This window comes from Grammomys surdaster, unplaced genomic scaffold (assembly GCF_004785775.1).
Source record: "Grammomys surdaster isolate TR1022 unplaced genomic scaffold, NIH_TR_1.0 211, whole genome shotgun sequence".
Classification (NCBI taxonomy): Eukaryota; Metazoa; Chordata; class Mammalia; order Rodentia; family Muridae; genus Grammomys; species Grammomys surdaster.
Genome location: NW_021604656.1, coordinates 1,595,430 through 1,615,159, shown reverse-complemented (window position 1 = coordinate 1,615,159; position 19,730 = coordinate 1,595,430). Strand labels below are relative to the sequence as shown.

General features: G+C 44.0%; 1 protein-coding gene across 3 annotated transcripts in view; it reads left to right on the top strand.

Moving 5' to 3' along the window:
• The window catches only part of Diras2 (DIRAS family GTPase 2), a 78,321-nt gene that overhangs the window by 20,040 nt on the left and 38,551 nt on the right, over nucleotides 1-19,730 (top strand). For 2 of the 3 annotated variants that reach the window (XM_028771997.1, XM_028771996.1), the window contains 2 exons: nucleotides 8,249-8,443; nucleotides 14,109-14,457. The gene's annotated coding sequence lies outside the window, so the exon portion shown is untranslated. Of the gene's footprint in view, nucleotides 1-8,248; nucleotides 8,444-14,108; nucleotides 14,458-14,635; nucleotides 14,857-19,730 lie in introns of those variants that run through there. The other variant, XR_003711980.1, reaches the window with a different exon arrangement.

The window sequence follows — 19,730 nt, the reverse complement described above, 5'->3', positions numbered from 1 at the left end:
CGCTCACAGATTCCGATCTGGACTCTGTGCGTGCTTCCCCCTCCCCTCCCCTCCCCTTCCCACATGCACTCTGCACAGCCCTGATGCACAAGACTCCCATTGAAAGCTGGGATGCTCCCAGGCATGAGGCCTCTGCTTCATACAGGCTCCTTGCTTTTGCATCTGTCTCTCCCCAGTGGGTGGACAGTTGCACAACTCTCCCTGTAGCAGCTGTAGACAGCCTCTCCTGTGTGACTGCCTCTTGAGGGAAGTGGGGACGGGAACTAGGAAAGGAAAGGATGATCTGGCAGTTTTCCTTTTCCATGATAATAAAATCAGGATTTTTATTATTATCATTAATAATTTTATTATTGAAGAGAAAACCTAGCACTGGCAGCAAGTGACTTCTGGCACTGGCTATAATACTTGGAATTTTGAGGTTCAGGGAGTTGAGACTTTGGTGGCCCAGTGTATCAGGAGAAAGGGGCACCGTATGCTGTGCTTCTGTGAGTAGGCAGGTGGCTCCTGAGCATGGGCTCCTGCAGTGATGATGGCAAAGGTGTTCTTCCATTGGCTGCTCTTCTGTCAGCACTTGTACACCAGAGAGAAGCACTGTGGTGGGCAGAGGGTGGGCCTCAGCACTGCGCCAGTTACCCAGGGTTCCATCCCTACACCATCAACAAAATTATGATAAAGAGTAATCTTGAATAAGTCACAAGATAGACTTAAGAAGTGCTGGATTTAAAGATGACTGTTTATTCCAAGATGTGGCTTGTTGGTCGTCTTCTCCCTCAGTGACCAGTGTCCACCTCACTGCAGTGTCGATGAATCATGAGTGCACACACACAAGTACTGACCATGCTCTAAAGACAAAGCAAGTTCTAATGTCTGCTAAAGGATTAAATATTTCTGTTTTTGAAAAGAATTATTTTGTATTTTATTTTCTATTAAAATGTATTTGGTTTCAAAAAAAAGAAGATTGTGCTTTTGTAAATACACACACACATAATTAAAGGGATAACTATTCCTCCCATCTTCTTAACATGACTTAAGCAGAATCAGCCTTCTGTGGCAATGTCCCTTGGCTAGGTGAGTGACAGCCCAAATGGATTGTGGATGTCTCTCTCTGCTCACAGACTGATTCCATTCTTTTGAACAGAAGAGTTTCCTTTAATAATTCTTCAATGCTACTATAACACTAACCTGAGTTGGGTGGGACTCACTGTAGTCAGTGCTGCTTTTGAATTAAAACCTTTTGGGAATAAGTCCCTGAACACATCTGGTAAACCGTTGCTTCTAAAAAAGCAAAGCAACACCTCAGACTAGCCCAGACGTCTGAGTAGCTCCTAATTGACTGACTGTACAAAGTGCTCCTGGCTGCCATATTCATCCTCCACTGGCTCCAGGCAGAACAATTCTGTATTGTTATGATAATGGAAGGCTGCCATTTCTTTGCTATGCAAATTGTACACATTTTGGCCGAGTAAATACTTCCAGTGTGCCTGCTACATGGATTTGAATAACAAAAATACAAAAAGTTAAGAGTGGGCTTCTATGGTTAAGAAAGCTTTAGAATAAAGAGATTGCTCTCTGTGAAGTGACTCAGCAGCTGCCACAGTGGGATACATCTAGGAAAAGCTTGAGATCTCTTGTGACAAAATCCAATTTTCATGTTTGACAGACTGAGGAAACTTGTAAACTTGGGGATTCAACTCTGCAGTTCCTTCTCCTCCTTCCTCCTTCCCTCCTCCCGCTCTTCCTGATAATTGAATAAAACACAGGTTACATTCACTGAAAGGCTTTGGATTTTAGTGTTCAAGGAGGAAAACTGAGAGAAATGTTTTTGGGTAACAGACTTATTAGAATTGTTGTCGTCACAGATAGATAGGCAGCCAGCAGAATGGCAAGGGATCCAAGGAGGGTTATCCCTTCTCCAAGGAGAGTAGAAATTCCTTATTGTGGGAAGGAGGATGGGAAGGGGGTCACCAGGGGGCAGTGAGCTAATGAATGTCACCTGATGGATCAGCATCTTTCTTGGCCTCCATTACTGAGGCTTGATAACATGGTGTGGGAGGCAGGGATATAGAGAAATGAGTTGCTTTGGTTCTGGGAACCAAGTTACTTTTGTTCTGTGAATTGTTACAGTTCGACCAAAATGGAGGAGCTTTACAAACCAGTGTGTTGCCCTGGATAACATTCACTCCAGCACTGGCTTGGGTGAACGTCCACAGAAACCAAAAGTAGAGCTCGTTGGCAAATACAGCCAGCAGATTTAAGACTGTGTTTCATCAAGCTTTGAGTATCCAAGGGTGACAGGAAAAAGAGATGGTGTAAAATGCTTTATGTTAATCAAAATGCCTTTAAGTAATGTGCCTTAAAACCCTCTATTGAAGTACCGCTATGGGTTTCTTTTCCAGGAACGCTGTTAAACTCGTAAACATCGTGGGCTATGAGGTTTCTAGTAAGGCTGCAGTGTCTGTGGAATGGCAGGTATATAGGTATATATGCTTGTCAGAGATCTCAGTCTTACCTTTCCTTTCTCCATAATGGGATTACAGGTAGCCTGGCCTGTACCAAGCAGTAGCATTTGGGATCTGGACAAGCTTTGGAAAGAGAGACATAAACCCCATTTGTCTCCACTTAAGGACCAGGCCTGATTTTGAAACGAAGGCTGTAAGGCATCAGCTCCGGGAGCAGACCAATCTAGGAACAAGGTCATAAATCCCCTCCCAAAGAACAGCTTGGAGATAATCACAAAAATGGGGAAATATCTTATCTCAGGAAGGGCCATCTGTGCTGGGGAATCTTATCTCATCCTGTGGTTAAATGTTCTTGACGTAGGAATGCAGACCACTGACCACCAGGCACAAGCCAATCAGAAGCTGACCCTTGTAACTCCTAGCATCCACCCATGAAATTTTAGATTACTTAATCCTTCTAGAAAATTTCCCTAATTCTCCGAATGTCTTTGTCTAGGGCCACCATTTTCAAGAATGGTTGATCCCCGAATGCTGGTTGTTTCTGCAGAACAAAAGTTCTCTGTCTTTGTATAATATCTGAGTCTGGGGTCTTCCTTCAGCCATTTCGGTCTGTTATACTGTATTACTCTGTATGCCATAAACACAAGAGAGAAAACTAAAAAGTTTCAAGTTACAGGATTCAAGGGGGCCCCTTTGATGGATTGTCCTTTGGGGTAAAGGGATTGTCATTGATGCCACAGACAGACAGACAGACAGACAGACAGACAGACAGAAAGACAGACAGACAGTGGCCCTGAGGAGATGCAGCTTTGGTGAGTTATCACCCAGCCTTGGAGGGCTTCTTGGTAATGGAGGCTGCCTTGAAATCAGCAGAAAACTCATTGGTTCACCAAGCTGGAAATCAGTGACTTGTCTCTGCTCTGTTGTTGGTACCCATTAGGATTATGTAGATATTTCTCCTGTCTCTCCTGGAAAAGTCCTATAACACCTTCCTTCTTTCTTTTTTGTGTTTGTTCTCTTGAGATAGGGTTTTGTTGATGTTGGGTTGATCTGAACTCACTATGCATCCCAGACTAGCCTTGGACCCTGCTTCCACCTCCTCAGTGCTACGGTTATAGGTATGTGTCGTGCATCCCGTCTCTCTATGCTGCACATTTTCAGCTAGATACCCTGTATGTTTTTAAATGCAGGATATCTGAGAGCCCTATCTGCACGAAGAAACAGAAGATGCAATCTAAATATCTTAGTGCTCAACTAGAGCTCCAGGGGAAAGCTGGAGTCCTTAGAGAGAGGAATCCATCAGTAGAATGCAGACACTGGTATTTAGCTAGAATCCTGGGCCCACTGTGCAGTGATAGTCTCTGAGACTGCTGTTGATCCAGGAAAGATGGTGGCTCTCAACAGACCCGGTCCTGAGCTTGTTCTGTCCATCCATACTTAGACTCTCCTCTTGAGCTCTTATCTGTGTAAATGCAAGTGCGTCGGAAAAGACTTCATCACAGCATTTGATAATTTGTTGACCCTAATATCCATCACTCTCCTCCCATTATCAACACAGCCTTCCTCTGTCTTACCTGAACATGGATGACATAAGACATTTAGCCTTCCTGCAACAGGGAGAGCCAAGCAACTTGCTGGGCACCTCCTGGTTGTTTTATGTGACTTGATTATGATTAACTGTCTCACAGGGCTTCTCTTCAGTGCCTTTTGCCCTGCTGACTGGAACATGTGTAGGCAGTCTGGAACTCTGTGAAGACCTCACTGAGATCCAGGCATCCTCATCGTCAGCAAGGGCATAAGCTTCGACCCTAGGTTGTCTAGAGGTCAAGTCTGATTTTGTCAGTTTTCTTCTGGCCTCCACGGGCACATGGGTATAGGTACTCATGTGTAAACGTGCGCGCGCACACACGCACGCGCGCGCACACACACACACACAATTAAGAATAACAAATTTTCAAATGCATATTCAATGTGCGTTTTGTTCTAGTATGTAAGTAAAAAAAACATTCTTTTCTATAAAGATAGGCAGGAAAATTACATATGCCAATATACTGCTTGAACAAATTTTCAGGTTATTATTGATTGTTAAGTAATAATGTGGGCTTTTACATAAATCCTAACCAAGTGGAGTATTCTTAATATTTGAAAGGACATTTGTCATAACGTGACAAGCAGCTGTTATGATTATACCCATCTCTTTGCTATTTCTTCATTTACAAAGTGGTCAAGTAGAATTCAAGTTTGTAAAGAGTTCCTTACCTTCAGGATACATGCAGGCTGCCTGTTGAGTCAGAAAATGAAAAACAGCAAAACTGAGGGATGCAGCCACTCGGGAACATATGCATTGGAATACCATACTTGCAGAATTATACACATAGAGCACAGTGTATATACTATATGATATATATATGTATATATATATTTCATATCTGTTGTATACATGATATACATACATATGGCATACATGACATACACATGGGGGGACATACATGGTACATACATGTTATATACACCACACATGTTAGACATACAACCTATTATTCAAATGTACATAGATATTACTTATGGCGTGTATTTGGTATACAGACGATACATCATACAGTGCATGCTTGGTGCATAATGTTATTCACACAACACACATGGTACTCATATGTACACAAAGTGGTACATACATTGTATACACATGTGTACAGAGAACACAGATGGCACACATGGCACATATACAGTATACATGTGGTATGCTCCTGGGACACAGGAGGGATGCATGTGAGTAGTGGGTGGCATGAATTCTAGGGCTTGGGGCTTGAGACAAATCAAGTGAGAGATGAAGAAAGCCTGTCATATTTCTAGAAGCTTTGAACTGATTCTAAAAGCCTTGTTCTACCTCCCTCTCTTCTCTCATCATCTTCCAGCTTCTCTTCATCTTTTCCCTCCTTTTCTTCTTTATCTCTCTTTTAAAATAAGTAAGAAGTCAGAGCACTGGATACCTCTGCATTTGATGGGGCAAGAGTACCCATTTTTCCAGGCAGAGAACCCAAGGGAAAGATGAGATTTCCTTCACATGGCCATAACCTGGCCACTCTCTCCCACTGTGGCTTCTCCTGATAAGATGGGACTTGGGAAAGTTCTGTCTATGGACTGGACACTCAGGATGGGTGTGATGGAACTCAGAAGCCCTTGTGAATGTTGGGAAGTATTCAGTTATGTTTATCCTCTCTTCCCATTAATGTGGTTCAGAAAGATTGGCTCTTTAGAAAATGACTTTGCAGTCAGCCAATGTGTCTTTCTATAACAGGCAGCTCTCTAGATACCCTGTATGCACACACACATCCTGTTATGTGTGTACACACCTTGCAGGCATGTGTATACATGTGGCAACTTAAATGAGCCTGATCATTTTGTCCTGACCTTGTGTGTATGTCTTCCAAATCAGTTTAGGCTCCAGGCCGTTCTCGCTCTTTAATATTAATTTTCATAATGGCTCAAAGAGCAACATTGTTTCCTAATGGTTTCTCCTTGTACTGTAGACAATGAAGGCTCTGAACACCCTATCCTTTGACTTGCATTTACTTGTCTTTCAATATCCTCCACTGATGTGGTTCAGATACTCTGTGTGCTGGCCACTCAGGGCTTTGATGTCTATTCTTTCTTTTCCTTTACTTATTTATCTTGATTGTCCTTATTCTAGAAGGAGCACACCTCCATTCCTGGTAATATAGCAGTCTGGGAGCCACAGAGCCTCCCCTTCTCCCAGCAAATGCGTGGTAATGTTTACATAAGCCTTTTAAAAATATGGTTTAAAGAAGTACACGGATTATCTAGCAGAAGAAGGGACTGTTTAGGGAGAGAGAAGGTGAAAAGCCCCCAGGCAGTCACTCACAGGTTCCAGAACCTTCCTTGGGGATACAGACCAGTCTTCATTTTCTCTCTCTTGTGTTTTTAAAAATACTACATGTTATAATATTACATGTTATAAAATATTAAAATTCACACATATTCTTTGTACGGAGTGAGGCTGGAATGGAGTTTTAGAGCCATCCACAGTACCAGAATACAATCTTGGGGTCTCACAGGCTGCAAGTGTTTCTAGAGGGTAGAGTCTGGGCTAGGTGTTCCCAAGTCCTTGGCTGTTATTAGTTACTCTCTATTACTGTGATAAAACACTAAGACCAAAGTAACTTATAAAAGAAAGCGTTTAATTGGGCTTACCATTCCAGAAATTAGAGTCCATGACCAAGAAACAAAGATACAGCGATGGGAACAGCCCAGAGCTCACACCTCAAACTGCAAACAGGAGGCAGAGAGCACACTGGGAATGGTTCAAGTCTTCTGAAGCGCCAAAGTCCACTCCAGCGACACACCTACTCCAACAGAGTCACACCTCCTAATCCTTCCCAAACAGTTTCATGGACTGTGGACAAAGTATTCAAACATATGAGCTTTTGGGGGGGCCCACTCTGATTCAAACCACCACATCGGCCTCTTACTCAAAGAACTGAGCACAGGTTCTCATTATGTGCAATGCAGCAAGCAAATTATTCAGAAGTAAGGCAAACAGAACAGATTAGAAGGACATGCACTCAGGCAGCAGAACACAGGATGAGGAGCTCAAGGCCCCTTATGTTATTTGGAGTTTTCTTCTATGGGTTCAAGAGAAGGAAGTGTTTGCTACTAAGGGGGAGGTTTGGGCTATAGTTTGATTGATAGGTTAAGCTGTGTGTTTTAGAAGTTTTTTGCTGTGAAGAGACACCATGAACATGGAAACTCTTATAAAGGAAAGCATTTAATCGGGGCTGACTTACTGTTCAGAGGTTTAGTCCAATATCATCATGGCTGAAAGCATGGCGGCATGCAGGCAGACATGGTGCTGGAGACGTAGCCGAGAGTTTTATTTCTGGATACTTGGGCAACAGGAAGAGAATGCTACACTAGGCATGGCTTGAGCATCTAAGGTCTCAAAGCTCACCCCCAGTGACATGCTTCTTCCAGTGCTATACCTACTCCAACAAGGCCACACCTCCTAATTGTTCAACTCACACTGGGCCTATGGGAGCCATTTTTATTCAAACTACCACACTGCATATTTATTTTTCCAACTGTGAATGTCTTTTTTCATAAGGCATCTGAGTTTAATCATATGCGTGACTAAATATGTGTGACCCAGGGGTATCCCTTAAAGTTCTCTTGAAGAACAGTTTTGTCTTACTGCATATCCACTCCAAACCAGTTCAGACTGGATCATCGTTTTTATTCTCTATATCCTGATATATTATGAATACCTTTGAATTAAAAGTATCTAAACCTTGTTGTTGCTAGGGGCAGGGAAATCTATACTGGTGTTCAGGAGAGAGAGATGTGTGGATAGTTGATTTGAGTTGGGGTTCTGAAGTTGCAAGGTGATTTTTTTTTTTTTTTAGAGAGAGATATGTGTTTATAGTCAGGTGATAGAATTAATCTGTCAAGTGCATTATTACAAGCAAGGTCCGTACAACAAAAACCAAATGAGGTCCCAGGTTGCTAAACGGTCTCTCATCTTTCCCTGCCCTGGGAAGAACAATTGAGCCCCAGATCTAAAGCTCCTATGATGATCCTATGATGATACATTACCTTATTTGGGAACTCAGTGTGGGTGTATCATGCCAGCCTTACTCTGCACAGAAAGGGGAAGGGACCAAGAGCTATGTTTGAGGCTCCTGATACAAACTCTCTGTGGGTTTGGGGCTTGTCTTTATAGGCTTGGCTGCAAAATCTTAAGGGAAACAAAAAGATTAAAGTTTCTGGTATTCCAGGTGCCTAGCAACAAATGAAGTCTCTTCAGAAGAATGGATTTCAACTCAAGCCTTGAAGAATTCCAGCCCCCAGATCTACCTGCAGCAGAGAAATAGATCAGGGAGCAGAACAGAGCTGGGAAGGGAGGCATGCCAAAGAGAAATCAGCTCAGCAGCCCAGATACACTCAGCCACAAGGGCCAGGGATATCACATGGTAAGTAAAGTATTCACCATGCAAATATGAGGTTCTGAGTGTTTAGTCCCAGACGCCTCACAAAAAAAGGCATGCATGGTGGCAAGCACATGTGATTCCTGTGTGGGGAAGGAGGAGACAAGTGGACCTCTGGGGCCAGCTGGCCTAGCTTGATAGGTGAGTCCCAGGCCAGTCAGGGACACTGTCTCACAAAACCCAGTGTGGATAGCCATGCAGGGATGACATTTGAGATTGTCCTCTGACCTCCACACACATGTGCACATGCATGTGCCCATACACATGCATGGAACTGCACACACACAAACATGTACACCAAACACACAAAGTCACAAAGAGAGACCATAAAATCCAGCCAGGAAGGGAAGAATCAGATTCAGATGGACACATCAACTGCACTCATGAAGATTTGAAAAGTAAAGAGGAGTGGGGGAGGGGCAAAGAGACTAAACACACAACTCGTGCAAAGGAGCATGAGTTTTGTTTAATACAAGCCAGCAGAAGTGGATAAAGAAACCACATCGGAAGCTGAATCTGCAATCTGAGCCCATGGGTGTGGAGGGCAGATAATGCAGCTTGAGATCCTTAAGATCTTTGTGCCATCTGGGAGCATGGAGAAGATGCTGATGGACTGTGGAACGCAGACAACTCACTAAAAGAAGAGTCATGAGTCCTGTGAACATCAAATCAGTCAAGGGAGGGGGAAGGTGGGATGAGCGGCTGCGGTGGCGTCTCTCCAAAGGGAGAGAAGAAAGAGTAGAGGAGGATAAAGGAAACAAGCAGAATGTATAACATAAGATGGCCAAATCGAAAGCATCTACATGTGTGTGGGAAGATCACCATTCACTGGAAGCAAGAGAGAAAGTACTTTGGGATATGATGGTTTGAATGGGAAATGTCCCCCATAGGCTCCCGTGTTTGAATGCATAGTCTGCAGTTGATGACACTGTTTGGGGAGGCTGTGAAATCTTTAGGAAATACAGTCTTGAAGGAGGACACACACTGGGGACAGGTTTTGAGACTGTACAGTCTCACCTTACTTCCAGTTCTCTCCGTCTGCTTTCTGCATGCGGATGGAGATGTGATCTTTCAGCCTCCAGCCCTTACCTCTTACTGCCTTACTCCCCTGCTTTTATTGATCCTCTCTCTGAAAACGTAAGCCCAAAATAAACTATTCCTCCCATAAGTTGTATTGGGTCATGTTGTTTTTGTTACAGCAACAGAGAGTTGAAGAAAAAAATAGTACCTCACTTGGCAGAGTGACTGACTCGGCTGCACAAGACCCTGGGTTCCGCAGGCAGCACCAGCTGAAACTGAGTGTCTAGAATCCCAGAGCTTGGGAAAAGAAGCAGGTTGGGCAGAAATTCAAGGTCATGTTCAGTTGTATAGTGAGGTAGGGGCTTCCCTGGGCTACACTGTCTAAATATTTGTTTTAAGGAGATACAAAGTAATGGGTGGGAGTTAGGAGCGAGGCTCATTGTGCCTATACAATGTAACCTCTAACATTCAGAGTCCAGTGAATGAGTTAGTGAAATTGATGAATTATGAAATAAAAAAAATAATTTTCTCAGTCAATCGACTCTCTAGATTGTAGCTCACACATTTAAAATTGCAACATTGGGGCTGGAGAGATGGCTCAATGGTTAAGAGCACTGACTGCACTTCCAGAGGTCCTGAGTTCAAATCCCAGCAACCACATGGTGGCTCACAACCATCTGTAATGAGATCTGATGCCCTCTTCTGTTGTGTCTGAAGACAGCTACAGTGTATTAATATATAATAAATAAATAAATAAATCTTTAAAAATAAAATAAAATCGCGACATTTACAAAAGACCATTGTTAATAGCATAAATTTGAATAATAATGAAACTAAGGACCAGTTAAACAGATCTGGGCGGGGTACTTATGTAGAAGACTTTGGTAAGGCATTATGCTTCCAATCATTCCAAACACAAAGGTGGTCAAACATGCCAAATGCATAGTTACATTCAGTCTATCTACATGCTCTAGTAAATCAATATTTATAACACTGTCATGATTCATACATAATAACATACTGTGTTTCAGAGTTATGTAAGTCATAATGGAGTACACGTCATAATTCTTAATACTCTGAAATTCTGAAGCTTTACTGCAAGATTTGAAGAAAAACTACATATTGACCTTTGTTGAGAGAAACGCTTAGGATGGTGGAAATATTATTTCTCCCCTGAATGGCACTATAGCTTATTTTTGGAGATTCCATTAACATACTGAGAGGGTCTTTGAATAAATTCTAGTCTTCTATGTAAGTGTAAATGTCCAGGACAGGAAACTCCTGGGTGTGGGAAAGGGACTCCCAATCTATTCCTTGAGGCTGGCTAAGGGATTCCAGTAAGGTGGAGGGGTGCAGCTAGTACAGAAACACACCAGGAAACTCAAAATAGAGACCCTGAAATTTACCGGGTCTATGGAAAGCTGCCTGTGAAGAGACGACCTTTGATCTCAGTTGGAAAAGTTGGTGCAGTGATTTCCCAAGGGAAGAGTAATGTCAGAATCAATTAAAGACTCACGTAAGAAGTCATATTTTAGTAATTTCAAAAGATCAAAGAATGCCATGCTGAAGATGCTAACGTGCCAACCTTAAAGGGTAAGTTTGAAAATTTCTAGATCATTAGAAGACACAATACAGTTTTAATCCAGAGAAGCATTGCCACCAAGTATGTTAGAAATTCTGTTAAAGCATTTTGAAAGGGGAAATGCTCTGTAGATAATAGATAAAAGGCACGAGAGACTGTTCACAGATTAAGAAGCCTGAAACACAGGACTTAGCTTCCTTATAAACTATTAAAATACAAATTATTTTGTATCCATGGCACATGCATATGCGTGTGTGTGCATGCATGAAAGTATGTGCATGTGCAGTGTATGCATATGTATGCAAGAGTATGTGCACCTGTGCAAATGCAAAAATGCAGGCCAGAGAAGAACAGTGGGTGTCTTCCTCTATTGCTTTGACACTGGTCTCTCACTGAACTGAAGCTTTCCCATTTGGCTAGGCTGACCAGCAAGTGTCCAGGATCTACTTATCTCTGACCGCAAAGCAGCCATGCCTAACTTTTAAGGGGAGCTGGGAATTTGATGTTTTCATAGCAAGTTCTTATTCTCTTGACTCACCAGCCCTGTGAACTACAAATTTAAATTTAACTCACTTCACTTTTTTTTGACCCATCTTTATTTTCTTTAGCTAAGATTTTATGTTACATTTGAAACCATTGAAATTCTTTTGTGTGTGTGTGTCTTTTTTTTTTAGTGTCTTTTTTTTAACCAATGAAATTCTAAGAAGTCCAGTGGTTTAGATGAGGTCTCTGAGTGCTGGTATTCATGAGGACAAAACAAGTATTGATGAGATTGTGGCCGTCTGGGCCTATGGTCCCTGGTGGGTAACCCCAAGGGGCTGTGAACAGAGGTGACTCATGCTGTGACAGTTTCTCATAGAGCCCTAAGGTTACTATGGGTCATTTTTTTTCTAGTATCTTCTCTCTCCCGACCCCCAACCCCCACTGTACCCTCAGGGTTGGGTATGTCATAGAGGAGAGTAAATGTTCAACTGCTTCAGGGTATCTACCAGCAGACCCTCCCACCCCAACCACCTTTGCTGAGAGAGATGTTGCAGCATTAGGAGAGCAGAGCAGGTGAGCCATGAAACCTAAGTGTGGGATCATCTGACTCCAGTCAAGAGCCCCAAGGTCAGAACACATCACTGGGGCTGGAGAGATGGGTTAGCGGTCAAGAGGACTTGCTACTCCTTTGGAGGACCCAAGTCCAGTTCCCAGCACCCACATCAGATGGCTCTTTCCATTTGTAAGTTAGTCTTGGGGGATCTGACTCTTCTGGCCACCATGAGCACCCGTACTTGAGTGGAGACCTCTGCGTGCATGCAAGTATGTACAAACAAAAATAACATAATTATTTTTTAAAATATGTTTCTACCAATGTCCCATGATGATGGCCCTCTGTCACATTTTAACAATCATAAACTTGAATCTCACCGTCCTCCACCCCTGCTGGGAAACCTCAAGAGTAACCAACTCTGTCTGGGTAGAAAAGTCAAGGCCAGGAGAGCTTGTCTCAGAAAACAAGAAGTTGGACCACCAAGCCTGGTGATCTGAATTTGATTCACAGGCCCCATAAGACAGAAGCAAAGAACCAACTCCTGCAAGATGCCCTCTGACCTCCAGATGCACATTGTGGCACACACACACACACACACACACACGCGCACACACACACACGTACATACAAGTGATCTTGAGAGACAAACCAAAACAAAGAGGATGGTGCCTGAGAAACAACAGCTGAGGTGGTTCCCTAGTGTCCCTATTTGTGTCACACACAATAACCCTTTCCGGTTCCACCTGGGAGGGTCTTAGGAGGGCATTTGCAGTCACCTCCCTGTGCCCTAGCTCACTGCCAGCTTTCCCCCCCCATCCTTCTGTTCCAGTTTTCTCCAGCCCTGCCTTGGGGTCTGGCCCTTAGGGTTCCTCTGTACCCACTGTGCATACCACAAGCCAGCAGGCCATTCCTTCTCAATGTCAATGGCTAACTCTCCAGCACTTCACTATCTCCCACAGGGCACGACTTCCTTCCTCCCCCTGCGGATTTCCTTCTCAGAGCTTTTGAGATGTGGCTGGCTTTTATTCTGCCTCAGGCTGGTTATTTTCTATCTCTGGCTGCCAGCAAGGTGCTGGGGTACCATTGAGTCAGCCCTGCCCACACCTGAGTGAGTTCACTGCAGGGAGTTGGTGTATTACGATGGTATTTACCTCCTGTTCTGAGCCCATCCCTGTAAGACTGTGATGTTAGAATTCAGTCGCTTCTCAGGCCATCGCCCTGGCCACTGCTTCTCCCCTCTCATAGAGACCAGCAGGCCTCCTTTGGAGTCACGGTGAAATCTCATGCTAACAGATGTGTAGGTACCTAGATTTCTTACCTAAGGAAGTGACTTTGCATCAGAGAGAATGTTGGTCTGGTTGTTACATATCCCGCTTTCCTCCCCCTTCCAGTCTCCTGCTTGGGAGTCAGAAGGCCTCGCTGAAGGTTTATGTTATGAAACCACTGCTGTGGTGGCTAATTATTTATTATTATTATTAATTATTATTATTTTTCAACTTGACACAAGCTGAAGTCATCTGAGAGGAGGGAACCTCAACTGAGAAAATAATCTTGTTTTATAGATAAGTCTATAGGGCACTTCCTGGTTTGTGTGTGAGCCCAGTCCACTGGTGGGTGATATATAAGAAAGCAAATCCAGCAAGCCAAGGGACTCCCTGGGCCAAGCATTTACAAACCATCACAGGGACACAGTCCATGGCAGGGACTGTAATGCTTTTCATCCCCCTTCTAGTTTCAGTTCTCTCTCTCTCTCTCTCTCTCTCTCTCTCTCTCTCTCTCTCTCTGTGTGTGTGTGTGCGCGTGTGCGCGTGTGTGTGCGTGTGTATGCTGAACATGAATAAAATGCTAACTGATGATAAAAGTATAAAACCCTAAGCGAAGCTCCATGGCTCTAGAAGGGTCGTTCTAACTGCATGGAGCGCACTGAGATAGGTGGGTTTGGGGCTGGACCTGGGCCAGAGTGGCTTCCTTAACCCATCTGTGATGGAAAATGTCTCTCATCTTACATCCAGGAGAATCGAGAGACGACAGGATGCCTGAGCACATCTGTTTGATTGTCACCCAGGCACGGGGTGACCGGAGCAGAAGCACTTTTATTGGAGATAATAAACCCAGTTCTTCAAGAGAAGATGAAGCAATTAATTATTCAAGGGCAGTGAGTTCTCCGGTCCTTCGTTTCCGCAGACCGCATTTCCCTCGGCTGTTTAAATAAGAAATCGACAGCACACTCGGCTGCCTGCGCTTCTGTAAGGAGCCAACTGTCATTCCATTCAAGATCTCTTGATTCAAGTATCTCTGATTCTAAAAGGATTGTCTTAGGCCCAGGGAAGAAACCTAGATGCCTGCTTTCTGATGCCAAAGGTGAGTGGGGCTGGCTGCAGTCAGTCCTGCAAGGTCTGGGGACAAACATTGGGACAGCCCTCAAGGTCCCAGCAAAGGGATATGTCTCCCTTTGTTTTTCTCTGAGCCACAGGGTCTGAGACCCTGAATACTCTATCCTGAGGGTAGAATTCTTTTTTTTTTTCTTCTGCTATTCTAGGAACCGAATCTTAAATCTCATGCATTAGGCAATTGCTCTGTCTTTGAACTGTATCTCCAGCCTCTGCCAGGACACGTTTGAGCTGGGGACACAGCTAGGGAAGTCCCTGAACTCTGTAGAACCCGCCGCCATGCTAAAAAGTGAGCAACTGTATCCAGCCCCTCCCCCAACACATCTTCCTTATTAAAAATGAAGCCCGAGCTTCATCCTTTATCTCCAAATATGTCAAGATGGCATATTAATTTCGGTAAGCGATGCTGAGTCATTTTGAAGGATTAAGAGCAGACAAATGTCAACTATCCAAGTGTCTGCGGTAAAAAGAATTGGATTAGATGTCACTTGATATTTTGGAAGAAAATTATTACTGCCCAGGAGAATTTTATGTATATTTAGCTTACTTTAAAATACCCAGCCTTTGCCAGTGTGGAGCTTTCCGGTAAGTGTGAACGGTCCCTCGGAAATCTTCTGGTGTCAAGGAAAGGGATGAGAGAAGGGACCAAGTGTCCCACTACTTCTTGTCTGATGAGCTGTAATCCATGTCAGCCATGGTTTCAGCCCTTCAAAATGCATTTGTAGATGGGCTGTGAACCACGTGTGTTTGCCCTGCTTTAAAATCCAATCTGATATGTGCATGTATGTATCCATATTTAATGGGGTGAAGTGGTATTTTTCCGAAGGGAGGAAATGAGGGAGATACAAGTGGAGGGGACATCCGCTCACACACTCTCCAAGCACACGTGCACACGCCTACCACACACACATAATGAGTATGGCATACACTACTTGTACTGGCTGGTTTTGTGTGTCAACTTGACACAAGCTGGAGTCATCACAGAGAAAGGAGCCTCCCTTGAGGAAATGCCTCCATGAGAGCCACCTGTAAGGCATTTTCTCAATGAGTCATCAAGGGTGGGGGAGGGCCCATTGTGGGTGCTGCCATCCCTGGGCTGGTAGTCCTGGGTTCTATAAAAAGCAAGCTGAGCAAGCCAGGGGAGCAAGCCAGTAAGCAGCACCCCTCCATGGCCTCTGCATCAGCTCCTGCTTCTGACCTGATTGAGTTCCTGTCCTGACTTCCTCCAATGATGGACTGTGATCTGGAAGTGTAAGCCTAATAAACCCTTTCCTCCCTTTTCTGACTTACTTTTTGGTCATGGTGTTTTGTTCCAGCCGTAAAACCCTGACTAAGACACCACTGTTGTGTAGCAAATTTCTCCAAATCGAAACATTCCATCCTAGAGGGAAGAGACTCATGAGACCCAGGAAGTAAAACGATTCTCAAACCTCAGCAAAGTCCTGAAACTAACAAGATCCACAGGGGGTGCTTCTGATGCTTTGATCGGAAATTTACATGTCTTTCATTCACAGATCCAAGGGAACCTGGGCAGGGGCTGGTAGCCTGGTCCACCTGGAGCTTAAAGCTGGGTAGTAGAAACTACATACTACAAGGCTCATCAAGATGTGCAATCAATAATAACTGCCAAGGAAAGTAAGAGATTCAACTCTTACCCTTCAAGGCAGCAGGAGCTCCAGGGTGCAGGCTGTGTGCATCATTATCCAGGCTAGGTATAGCTGCCTTTGACACATCATGTTTCTGTAAGTAGCCCTACGTATTGTATAAGTAACTTCTCCATGCTCTGCAAGTAGCCTCCATAAACTCATTGGTCTGCCAGGATGGACTTTGGTGGGATCATTACTTGAGCCTGTCATTGGTTTCTTAGCATAGATGCTTGTGCATGTCCCCCGGGGAAAGGTCACATGACAGCCAAACCCTACACACTACACATATGCACAATAAAGCACACATATTGTGCCACATATACCTCACACATGCTGCACATACAAATCACATTCCATACACTGAATACTGGACCCACAACTTCCCTTGGACACACAGAACATTCAAACTATGTACCACCAGCATACACACACACACACACACACACACACACACACACACAATGTACACATACTATGTACTACACACCATACAGCACATAACACACGCACCACATATTTCGCACACATTATTAATATACTTTATAAGTACAGCATAACACACTTCATAAGTAGTGTCTATAGTTAGCTTTTAGAGAGCATCTGTGAGGAGGGACTCCCGTGCTCCCCACTGTCCACACCCAGTGTGCTGTGTCATGGAGAATTGGGTCCTGAGAGCAGAGGGAAATCCATAGCACCTGCTTTATGTCATGGAAGTCCAAACTTCAGAATGCATTCTGGGGTCAGAGAGACAGCTCAGGAGTGAAGGGTGTTTGCTGCTCTTGCAGAGGACCTGAGTTTGTTTCCCAGCAACCACGTGGTGGCTTACAGCCTTCTGTGACCTTAGCTACAGGTGACTCCATGCCTCTGATGGCATACATGCATACACAGATACATAGGCAATCATACACACACACACACACACACACACACACACACACCCCACAGAGAAAAAGAGAGAGACAGGGAGAGTCAGAGAGACACACAGAGAGAGACAGAGATACGGGCATAATATAAATAACAATTTTGTTTTGTTTTTAAAAGAACAAAATCTATTCTGAGCAAACGGGATGATTTTGTTTTCTTCACACACTCAAACACACACACACAGAATGTCTGCACTGACTTATTCTAGAGCACCCACTGAGCCAGACTCTTTAAAACATGCTGTTCTGTCTGCATGACTGATGTTTTACAAGTCCACTGCCTGGTCCCTGAGAAGAGGGCAGAAGTTTGTTTAGTGAACTGCAGCCAAGAAAAAGAAGTTGATCCAGTTAATAAAATAGTTACATGGAGATGAATTGCCAGTGTCTCAATGTAGCTGTGTAACTGGAAGAAATAAATTACTAGTTAGAAAGGCATCTTACATTATGACACAGTTATTACATGTGACCTAGTGGCAATGTTTAATGCCATCAAAAGGAGACAACAAAATGTTTTTTCTATCATTATTTTTAATGAAAGACCATGAGAGGGGTGTGTGTGTGTGTGTGTTAGTACACATACCTTTATGTGCATATGTACGTATGTGTGCACACTTGTATGTGCACGTATCTGTGTGTGTGTACAGATGTGATAGAATACAGCATTCATGTGTTTGGAAATTTCTTTTACAAAGTAACAGTAACATGTCATCAATCCCAATCTGTGAGACATTAGGACAATGACAGTTAATAGTAATGTATTGTAGATGGACTGCAGACATTAAGTATCCCCACACACACACACACATACACAGGCTTCACATGTGAAGTCACATATTAATGACGAAACTGTGTAAGTCATCTCTAATATACCTCCATACCAAGATAACACAATGTAACCCTACAGCTATGTCCAATTTTAGTTTGTCGATTACTCCTCTAAGAAGATAAGTAAACGGTAATATACCACAGGTGACTTCTTGCTTTTATTTTTGGCATCTCCCTTTGCCTATGAGGACAGCTCAGTTTTAATGTGAAAATATTAAAATGTATCAACAACTTGAATGTTGGTCAAAATAACAGGAGGTGTGGCTTGTGACAGAAAACCTTGGTCTTTCAGATGTCAGGTTCACCTGTTTTCAGCACTGAGTCAAAACAATGCCTTCTGCTCAGGAGTGTGGTACACAGTCAAGCAGACAGTGTCCATATTCTCCCATCTGTGGTCCCAGTGGCTTCATACCTGACATGCCAGTCTTAGTCAGAAGAATTCATCATGTACGGTATCTCCCCCCACCCCTGCTACTTTTCTTTCCTCTTTTCTTCCCTTCCTCTCTCCCTCCTTCTCTCTCTCCTTTCCTCCCTCCTCCCTTCCTCCCTCCCATTCTTCTATCTTTACTTCCTTCCTTTCTTCTATTCTTATTGAAACAAAGTCTCATAGATCCTAGACTGGTCCTGAACTCCACAGGCAGCAGAGGATGGCCCTGCGTTTCTCATCCTGATTCTTGTCAGTGCTGGGATGGCAGGCATGCCCTGCTCTATCTGGTTTTTGTGGTGCTGGGGAATAAAACCTAGGCCTCTGTGCATGGCAGGCAAGCATTCTGCCAACTGTGCTACATCCCCAGCTCACTATAACATAAAGTGAGACTAGGGAACCCATGGCAGAGGAGTGTTCTGCACGCCTCCTTAGGTGATGAATTCTGTCCAGTCCTGGCATCCAGCTGTGTACACAGCAGTGCTAATACCGCAGGGGAGGAAGATCTGCCATCTCCCTCTCTCCCACGCTTGACCTGCTAACACGGGGCTTTTCATACCCAGTGACACTTCCATCTTCTGAAGTGAAAATGCTTCTCTCTCCTCAGTGCTCACTTCACCGTGCAGCCCAGGCTGCAGAGTCAGGGGACCGTGGTCGAGCACCTTCAGCATGGGCAGCGTGGGAACGTGGCTTGTGGTTGGTCTAGAAGATGTCTCATTTTAAATGGCAGAGACTTGGATAGATAAACGGACAGAAATAGCATGGCCTTCACTCAGGCAAATAATCTACATCCTTCCCGGGTATCTTTAAAACCCACACTTGGGGGAAGGGGCTCTATGGAGAGAGAGGTCAGGCCAACCCTCTTCTCTAGAGTCTAAGATGTTTCTAGAGTCTCCTGCCAATCTCGTGAAAGTCCTATAATACCCACAACTCTACTTCTAGACTACAAGCGTCCTCAAGTTCTGCTCTCTGACTTGAAGGTGTTGGGTGGCAGAGGAGACAGGGGAAATTGCTTTTGAATACCAGCCATGCTTATGTAAGATCAAATGTGCCCTGAGGGTTGTTTTTAAACAGTGGTTAAGCCCCACATTTACAAGCTGGGTGGCTTTGGGGCAAGTTACTTCTCCTTTCTGTTCCTGGTACTCATATTGGTACAAGGAGACATCACTGGTAGCCTTCTGCATGCAGAGGTGTCGTGAAATTCCATCAAGATTCTAAGCATGTCAGAACAATGCCCAAGCAAAGCAGGGGATAGGGCAAGTCTCAACATTTCTCTCCGTTCCTCTCCGCTACTGCCAAGAAGGGCTGGCTGAAGCTGCCTCAATTACCAGGAACTCTCCCTATGTGAGCCCTTTATTAGCTGTATGGATACCCAACACACCACACACACACACACACACACACACATATAACACACATATATATA